The sequence below is a fragment of the Mustela nivalis genome, assembly GCF_964662115.1.
Source record: "Mustela nivalis genome assembly, chromosome: 10".
Classification (NCBI taxonomy): domain Eukaryota; kingdom Metazoa; phylum Chordata; class Mammalia; order Carnivora; family Mustelidae; genus Mustela; species Mustela nivalis.
In genome coordinates, this window is record NC_139029.1 from 100043958 (window position 1) to 100054224 (window position 10267).

The following is a 10267-nucleotide window of genomic DNA, read 5'->3' on the forward strand; positions in this document are numbered from 1 at the left end:
CCATTTGCAACAATATGGAAGGAACTAGAGAGTATAATGCTAAGCAAAATAAGTCAGAAAAAGACAAATACCATATGTGGCTCATATGTGGAATTTAAGAAAGAAGACAAACAAGTAAAGGGGGAAAAAAGGGGGGAGACAAACCAAGAATCTAACAAACCAAGTTAGATTCTTAACTATAGAGAATACACTGATGATGGTCACCAGAGGGCCAGTGGATGGGGGATGGGTGAAACAGGGGATGGGGATTGAGGTGGGCCCTTGTGATGAGCACCAGGTGATGTATGGAAGTGCTGAGTCACTCCTGAAACTAACATTACACTTTATGTAAACTATAGTGGAATTAAATTTTCAAATTTAAAAATTAAAAAAAGAAAGCAGGTCAGATACAAAGAGGTGGTGCTGATATGTAGCCTGATTCACAGAAGGGAGCAGTGATACGTCGTTCATCAGGATCCTCCCAGCAACCTGTTGCCTCAATAAGCACTTTCACCTTCTCATCTTCTCTGCCCTCCTTCCACCCCTCACAACGTTGCCAGTGCCTGCCCCTCCCCTGCACGCACACGAGACCTCCACCAGGGACCTCCACCACACACCAAGGGCCATGGCTTTCTGGCATCAGAAGGGTCAGGCATATGCAGCTTGGAACTCCACGATGGCGCTACCTGCTTCTCTCCCCTAAGTCCGGAGAGTTTCTCGATCGGGTCTCTTATGTTACTCTAGGACAACAGTGCACACGTTCGTCCACATATTCCTACCTAATGATGGCACCCATCAGCAGATGGGCCTGAAAGCCACAATCAGAAACCACCACCCAAGTGCCTTCAGAGTGGAGCCCACCCCATCGCAAAAAGACCATTATTTTCTCCAAGGCTACCTCCAGGGAAGAACGAGTGCCCAGATGGCTGCACTTTCCCCCCCTTTCAATGCCATTATACTTAGAAAAGTGACTAACATGCACCAGGGGACTGAAATTTTTGAAGTTGCAAAAAAAGTGAAGGTTTTAAAAATGATTTTATATTGACAGCGTTATAAGCTTTTATAATACTCCGGAAACCAAAACATCCCCCATCAATGATCTCATCAACAACATCTTGTGCTGTGAAGTCATGGTAAATATGACGTTGATGTTTTAAGCAGGAAAAATAGACAACAGAGCAATTAAGTGAATCATTCAAGGTCATGTATGACACTAATAGCAAAACCAGGATGAGACTGAGAGTCATCTAACTTTGAGGCCAGAGCTCCTCAGAGGAAAAAACAAACAAACCAGGAAAAATCAAAGATGACTTTATTGTTGTCATTACTGTTAGTCTTTTCTGCACGTGGACTCAGTTATGTAATTGACTAAGCCAGTAGCATGACCTGAGCAAGTATATCATGGACAACAGGACCAAATGCCCAGTGCCCAGCACCAATTGGGTATTCAATAAATAGTTGTTGGGTGACTACTGATACCACTTATTGTTTTTAATTTAAAATATTTAGTTACTATGCCCTGAATCACTGGTATCTCAAGTCCTATTTCTTCCCAACTCTAATTCATCCATGTAGTGCCACCAAATAGGGCTCCCTAAGACACTCCTCTTGAAGCTCCTCTGCCAAAACATACTGATGGATATGTCCCAGCATAACTATCTTAGCGATAAATGTCCTAGCATTCCAGATCTCCACTGTATGGCTCAGTTGCTACCTAATCTACATCCCAGCTTTCTGTAATAGCCTACTTAAATCCCCAAATGTGACTTTTTTTTAAAGATTTTTTTTTTTTTATTTATATGTCAGATAGAGAGAGAGCACAAGCCAAGGGAACAGCAGGCAGAGGGAGAAGAAGATTCCCCGCTGAGCAGGGAGATGGACTCGGGACCCAGAACCCTGAGATCATGACCAGAGCCAAAGGCAGACAGCCAGCAGACTGAGCCCCCCAGGCGTCCCGGCAAATGAGACTTCTCATCACATGGTGTGAAAAGCATATCGACTCTGTAGTAAACCTTGAGCAAATCGAAACCTCTCCAAACTTCCACTTTTCTTTCAGTGAAATTGAACACTAGTAGTCCATCTCTTTATCTCATTCATTCATGTCTAATCAACCTGTTCTGAGGTTCAAATGGGAGGCTTCTTTAGCCAGCCATAAACTGTACAGCCCCATACAAATGGTGTCTCTCGGCGCACCCCAACCTTACTGGGTGGGGTCTGATCCTCTAGCCTGAGGGAGACCTGGCTCCACACCTCTTGCAGCTCTCATGAACACAAGGCTGCAGGTCTGGGTCCCAACTTCTGTAGCAAGGACACAGCCGTTCTCTCTTGGACACATTTGTTCCTAGTTTTGTGGTTTGCCACCTGAAATGACTTTCCCACTTCTCTGTAAACCCAAGCTCCCAAGTTAAGCTCAAGCTCAGTCTTTCTGAAGTCTTCAACAAACCACTCCAGACCACACGGATGGCTCCCTTCTTCATTTCCAAAGCATCCATTTAGTGGCCACACTGTTGCTGGGGAAATGTTATTCTATAAAATTATTTAACAGGGTAGATATAGTGAAATTCTAATTTGTTAATGATGCTCTCCTGAAGGAAAGAAACCCTAATTTACATTTCTATATCCTTCCAAGTAAACCCAACACATCACTGCATATATATAATACCTATGATGTATTTTGTTAACCAATTCCTTGCAGAATGGTGTGGGAGGAAAAAAAAAAATGATGATGGATGACAACCCAGTAATCCCAGGATCTAATCCTGGTTCCAACCATTAATTAAGACTTTGGACAAATTAAGCATTTGGGTAAACCGTGATTTAACCTGCATCTCTTTTCCTCTCTCTCTCAATCTTTACCCCAAACAAAATGGGAATACCACCACCTGACCATTCCTTCTGTTACTTCAGCTTCATTCTTAAAAAATTTGAGCGAGTAACAACACTTTGCAACACACTGTATTATGAGCCTCGGGCAATAACAAGGACAGATAAGAAATAATTATTTCCTTCTAGGCAAATGCATTGGCGTCAGGACAACACATACAAAGCTACAAACATAAGGCTGATTTTTGACAAATGCGGTATTAGCCATGATAGAAATGAGGTTAATGAGAACATAAAGTGGATGGGAATTCCAAATGGAGAATAAAGAAAAGGTTGTAAATGTGATGCCTGAGTGCAGTAGTAAAAGGCTAGTAGTGGGTTAACTGAAACCAAACTCAGGGGAAGAAATTTTTAGGGGGAAAAAAAAAAAGTCAATCAGAGTCAGGAAAGCAAAGAACCCATGTTTAATGTTCTCTGAAGAAGTATTACAGGATTAGCTCACCTTTTCCCAAAATTCGGTCATCTGAATACCCCTCCGAGGGTTTTATGTGCTCATTTTCTATTATTTAGGTGATAGCCTTATAAATCGATTCAAATTTTTTCAAGTTTTTACTTAAATTCCAGTTAACAGGGTAATATTAGTTTCAGGTCTACAATAGAGTGATTCAACACTTCTGTACATCACCCAGTGCTCATCATGACAAGTGCCTTTCTTAATCCCCAATCCCTATCTCACCCATTCCCCACCCTCCTCTCCTCTGGTGACCATCAGTTGTTCCCTAGAGTTAAAAGTCTGTTTCTTAGTTTGCCTCATTTTCTTCCCTTTGCTCATTGGTTTTGTTTCTTAAATTTCACATATGAGTTAAATTACATGGTATCTGTCTTTGATTTAAGTTAATACTCTCTAGCTTTGTCCATGTCATAGCAAATGGCAAGATTTCATCCTTTTTATAGCTGACTAATATTCCATTGTGTATGTGTGTGTGTGTGTGTGCGCGTGTGTGTGTATTACATTACATCTTCTTTATCCATTCATCAACCAATGGACACTTGGGCCATTTTGACTAATATAGATAATGCTGCTATAAATATCAAGATGCATGTATCTCTTTGCATTAGCATTTTTGTATTCTTCAGGTAAATACCTATTAGTACAATTGGTGGGTTATAGGGTAGCTCTATTTTTAACTTTTTGAGGAAGCTTCATACAGTTTTCCAGAGTGGCTGCACCAGTCTGCATTCCCACCAACAAAGCAAGAGGGCTCCCCTGTCTCCATACTCTGGCCAACGCCTGTTATTTCTTATGTTGTTGATTTTAGCCATTCTCTGTGAGGTGGTATCTCATTGTGGTTTTGATTTGCATTTATTTCCCTGATGATGAGTGATGCATCTTTTGATGTGTCTGTTGGCTATCTGGATGTTTTCTTTGGAAAAATATCTGTTTGTGTCTTCTGCCCATTTTTTAATTGGATTATTCATTTTTGGGGTGTTGAGTTTTATAAGTTCTTTCTATAGTTTGGATATTAGCCCTTTATCAGATATGTCATTTACAAATTCGATTCAAAAATTTTAACTTAATTTGCAGAGAAATACAATTTTATATCAATAGAGATATGATTAGCTAGATAGAACTATAAAAATAAACACCATGTCATAATGCCAAGTGTTGGCTAGTATGTTTTTATTTAAGGTGGGCCACAAGAGAGATTTTCAAGCAAGATTCGGGGGGTAGGGGCGAAAGCAAAGGAGCAAGGGAGCAGCCATCTTGTTTTCTTGTTCAGAAGCCTGGGGCAGGTGCTTCTGTGCCTCACATACATTGCTACTTCCTTGCTGGCTCACTCTGTTGGTGCAGCAGGGCAGCTGGGACTGCGACTGAGCCACGCTCCCCTGAACGCCCCCTCAGCATCTCTGACTCCTGGGCCAGGTGTGTGTTTAGTTCCATGATGGAAGGCAGTTGCTTCATCAAGGCTGGAGGCAGTGAGAATGACATTTCCAATGGTCATTTCCAGTGGCTTCCAGATCACAGTTTCCCTTCCAGACTGCCTTCCCTGCAGACTTCAAGCTCCAACAGCGGACACAAAGACAACAGCCTTTACAGGGACTGCTTAGCCAGCTCCCACAGTTGCATATTGTCAAATTTCTGTAATAAATTATTCACTGACTTCATGTGTAATCCTATACCTATAAATACATATGCTACACACACACATATGCACACAGACGTGGGTCCCCATCCCAGGAGTTCTGCTTCCTGCCTCTCTGGTTGAACTGTGACTGACACCATCTTGAACAAATATGGCCCAATATTAGCACTTACCAAATTTGGAAGTAGGTACATGTGTGGTTGTGACATTATTTCCTGTATTTCATTGGAAATGTTTCATAATTTAAAAAGAAGTTTTAAAAGAAAACGAGTAATAAATACAATGAAAACAGAAAAAAGTCATTACATTCCAACCAGGCAATGTCTTCTGCCAAGGACTGACCCCTTCTACAGTTCTTACTTGTAGTTCATTCCCTTTGTTAAAATAGAAATACTGGCAAATGCTTTGGGAGGTGCTAGCACCGAATGAGACTTTCTTCTTAGAAACAAGACAGATTAAGTAAGAAGGGAAGGAATAACCCTCTCATTTTATAAGCTAATGCTATATTTAATACTACGTTCATATACCACCTAAATCCACCATGCCAGCCATTCTTTGGGACACCAGAGAATGCAGAAAGACAGAAGGTTAACAATGACGAGAGGACACTTGTAATGACAAGCACCAGATACTAAATATAAGTGATGAATCACTGAATTTTACTCCAGAAACCAATACTGCACTGTATGCTCACTAACAAAATTTAAATTAAAAAAAAATTAAAAAGGAAAAATTAGAAATGACTGATGGGGTAACAGAGACTCCAGAACAAAGGTGAGAGGGTATCCCTGGAAGGAGGGGACAGGTGTCTTCCTCTTGGACACCAGGAGAAATATAATGATAAGTGAGGATCAAAATTAATTTTGAAGGAAAAAGAAGGTACGTTTAGGAAGCTTACACTTCTATTCCACCCATAAAGTTGGAACAAAGAACATCTGGGGAGAAAGTGAGCAAAGTAGTCAGGAGAAATTCGAGCTTGGGAAGTATGGTCAACAGCCAAGTAGGAGAAGTGCGTACCAGAGCCAGACAGTGGCCTAAGAGCATGGGTTTCAGGACTGTGGAAAAGAGGAACCAACCAGCCTACGTTTGCAACAAGAGAGAATGAAATAAGCAAGTTCCAGTAGAGCCCTATGTTGGAACACTGTGCCCTAGCCTTTAGAAAATACGTGATGGCTCATTTATGAGCACAGCAAGGCATTCACAATACTGTTGAGAGACAAAAATCAGGTTAAGATCCAAATTTATGCCCAAAAGGCAAACGTATGCATTTGTATAATGAAAAGTCTGGAAGGAAATCTACCGAAATGTGAGCACGTTTCATGTCTGGATGGGCGAAGTTCTGGTGTGTTTTATTTTTCCTCTTTTCTCTTTTCTATATTTTCCTTTTTGTACAATCACCATATACGACTTGATGAGCATCGTAAGATTCCTGAGTGCAGATGTCAGAAGTCTGAGCATTTGGTTAAGGAAACCAGAGAGGAGAGTCCTGAGCTGCATGTGTCCTGGGGTTTGCTGGCTCCCCTTCCTAAGGCAGCCTGTGACCATGGTGATGAGCCAAGCTCCTATTCTGCAGACCTCAAGGTGACACGGACACAACACCAACCAACTGCCAGGCACTGGGAAACTTTAAGAAATCCTGAACTTGCAGAACAAATGAATTAAACCTTCACAATCCAGCCATTTCCCAGAACACAATTGTGCTATGGGCTAGTGAGGGCTCACCTACATGAACTCACTTGGCCATCTCACAGCACAGGGTCACAGCATTCCAGTCTACCATTCTTTCTGTCACACAATGCCTGTTTTCACACTTCCAATGACGTGTGTGTGTGTGTGTGTGTGTATGTGTACTGTCTTATTAAGGGAATATCTTCTCTGTCAGGGCCCAGGCTAAGCAGCTGTGCTGTGGGAGGCCAAGGCAGGCATGCTTCTGGGGATCTGGGTGCTGGACAGATATCGAGCTGGTTGCTTTCCAAGGCACATCCCAATTCTTGAGATGCCCAAGACTCAGAGGAGCTTGCTATACCTCTCTGGGGCTCCCCGTATGTCCAACAACTCCCTGGATGGAAATCTGGTCTGATCAGTTTGCAACTTCATCTGCTTTACGCCAGGGGGCAGTGTCTGTCTATAGACAACAGCTTTCCTGAGGCCAGACTTGGGGGGCAACCATAGCTCTGGTCTCTCTGAACTATGGTGCCCCACTCATCTAAAGGGATGGAAGAACACCAGCAAAGGTTCCCCGGATTATCACCCAAACTCACGGCCACTCTCTGAGGGCAGAGAGAACTAAATCTGAGGGTGAGGGCAGCGTTAACCCTTGCTCAGAGTAGCAGAGAACCCTGGTAGAGGTTCCCTTGTTCTGGAGTCATGACACAGCAGCTCCTACTAATGCCCTACGTTTTCATCATGGCTGACCCCCTGGTGCTGGTGAGAAGCCCCTGAGGCAGAAGGGCTGGCCCTAATGACTAACCCGGTGAGGTCTTCACTAATATGGACGGTAGGAACTTCATTACCTGCTTGTGGTGCAGAGGCTGAAACCACCTCAGAGACCCCTCACCGAGAAAAACCTTTCCATGAATCTCCCGGGGAGACTCAGACACAGAGGCAAAGGCACGCAGGTGGGACACATTCATTGTGACAGTGGTTCTACACAGAGTTTAATAAAGCACCCTGAACAAAACTCCCTCTACTTCACCCTCCTAAATGTTAAACTCACAGACCACAATTCCCAGGGCTAACTGGTTAAAGGAATAGCAACAGGAGAGTGGATGGTTAATCTCATACCGTGAACTGTAGCATTTCCTTCTAAGTAAGCACATCTTCTATACCACATTGTTTTTTTTTTTTTAATGTAACACAGAGAAGCGAAACAAAATAAAATTCATGAACCCGCCATCACAACTAACTAGTTTCATTTTATTATATATGCTTCAGATTTTTAAAATACAATATTATGAACTCAGAGCAAATCTCCTTGCAGCCCACCTGTTCCCCCCCCCATCCCTTCCTCCCTGGAGGTAACCAATCTCAGAATTGGATGTAGAGCCTTCTACTCTATAGGTTTACACTTCTTCATTGCCCATATACATTCATAAACCAAATATGGTATTGTCTCCTATGTTTTTACAAAGTTTTATGAAGTTATGTGTCACATTGTATACACCCCGATGGCTATTTTTTGCCTTTAACGTTGGGTTTTAGATATCCATTCCTGTAGCTATTTATAGATCTGGTTCATTCACTTTAACTCTCAACATTCTATCAAATTTATACGACACTTTATTAAATATCTGGTCCCTTTCCAAGAGGCATTTAAGTGGTTACTCATTTTTGTTATTACAAACGGTGCTGCAATAAACATCCTAGACAGATCTCCTTGTGCCAGGTTCAAGAGACATTGGGAGGACACACACCTGGGAGTCCAACGCTTGGTTTTAATCGTACTAGGCAATGCCAAATAGTTCTCTAAACCAGTAGTTCCCATGTCTCATTTTCATCACACCTGGACTGTAAGACTATTTCATGTTTGCTAATCTAGTAAGTGTGAAATGATATTTCATAGTCATTTGAATATGCCTGTTCCAAATGGCCAGTGAAGGTAAACATCTTTTCACGTGTTGACTGATGCACTTTCCTCTTCGGCAACACTACCTGGTCAATCAGTCTGCTTTCTAAGACACCACGGAAAGACATTTATTGCATGAATGATTTAAATGTGCTGATAGCTCCAGGATAAGGTTGGGGTTATTAAACATTTACATTAAAATAATGCGTTCCAGAATACCAGATGCCTGTACCTTAAGCTCAGGTCCACCATGTCATCACAATTTTGCTGGTGAAACTAATGCTTGTTACAGATTACATGTTGGCTAATGGATGTTTTAAATTCTGTGCAAATCAAACTACAATCTGTGATTCGTAATCCCTAGGAAGATGAACGAGCTGGAGTCGATGGCTCAGAGCAAAGAAGTAGGATCCCTTTTCACTTTGTGTCTAAAAGGATCCAAAAACAAAAAATTGTATTCCAACACTCCTACTCTAGACAGCCTAGCAAAGAAATATACACAGATGCAAACACCAAATAATGATGATGGCGTCAAGTCTGAATCACTGTCAGGAAATAGAAATAAAGTACGTAGAATTATTCATATTTACGTACCACAAATAGCTCTTACCCGAGGGAAGGCACATATATCTGGAGAGTAAGAATTTCTCTAACTGCAAAACAAACTATTACTGCTTGTTCATAAGACAACTGTTTTTACATAAGGCAATTATTTTTTTCCTTTAAGCTTTTGGCTCATGTATTTTCAAACCACACAGCACTATTATGAAGGGCATTTGCATCTTATCATATGAAGAGAAATCTACAAAATCTGCCTCTGTTCTTTTCATATCTGAAAGTTGACCATTACAGAGATTCCAAAGATTGTGGTTTGCAAAGAGTGAGAAGATGAGTCTCCTAGCTAAAGGAAACTGGATATTGATGTAACTTTTGATGGGCCACATGATGTTATCAATAATCCAAGAAAACAGCTAACCTAAAGATCTTTAAGAGTCGGCTTTGTAATGTGGTTTTGTCCTTTTAGTTTGCACTTGGGGGTATGTTCGAAGGAAAGGGAGTTAAACCACTAAAAATAATACTAATGGCCCCAGAGGGAAGAAAACTCAAGGGGATATAAACTTGCCATCTCTGGCCCTCTGGTTCTGTGTTTCTCAGCTGGGGATGGTCATTACCAAACCACAGATGCAGGAAAGGCTCCTGCTGTAGCAGAGACTCTCTGTCTGGCAGTCCGATTCACAACATGCAGCGCTCTCGGGCAGGGCTCCCTCTCCCGGGCAGGGCTGCTGCACAGGTGGTCTCTACGTTCCTTGGGCAACAGGAGACCAGGGTTTTGGGTTTTATTTTTTATTTTTTTTAAGACTTTATTTTTTTAAGTCCTTGACACCCAACATGGGGCTCGGACGCACAACGCCAAGATCAACGTTCCACCAACTGAGCCAATCAGGCACCCACCCCAGGGTTTTGGGGTTTTAAAGCAAACACCAACCTCCCATCGAAGCCTACTCTGGAAAGGGCTTCTTAATTTTTTTCTCTGTTGGAAGAAGCAACCTCCACAAGACGGTGAAAGCATCATGGTACAACTGTGTAATGGGGCTCCCAGACTCCCACTCCACAGGCCAACCCTCACCAAAACCATCTCTAACAACAGACTTGGTAGAGAGATCTTTGGTGATCATTCACTCTCACATCCAGGATAGCTCTAGGTGACCCCAGGACCATGTGGATTACATATCTTAAAGGGTGGTTAAGTCCTCAG

General features: G+C 42.1%; 1 protein-coding gene across 5 annotated transcripts in view; it reads right to left on the reverse strand.

Annotated features, from left to right (window-relative positions):
* The window catches only part of SLC22A15 (solute carrier family 22 member 15), a 79702-nt gene that overhangs the window by 67176 nt on the left and 2259 nt on the right, over positions 1–10267 (reverse strand). The gene's annotated exons all lie outside the window — the stretch shown is intronic.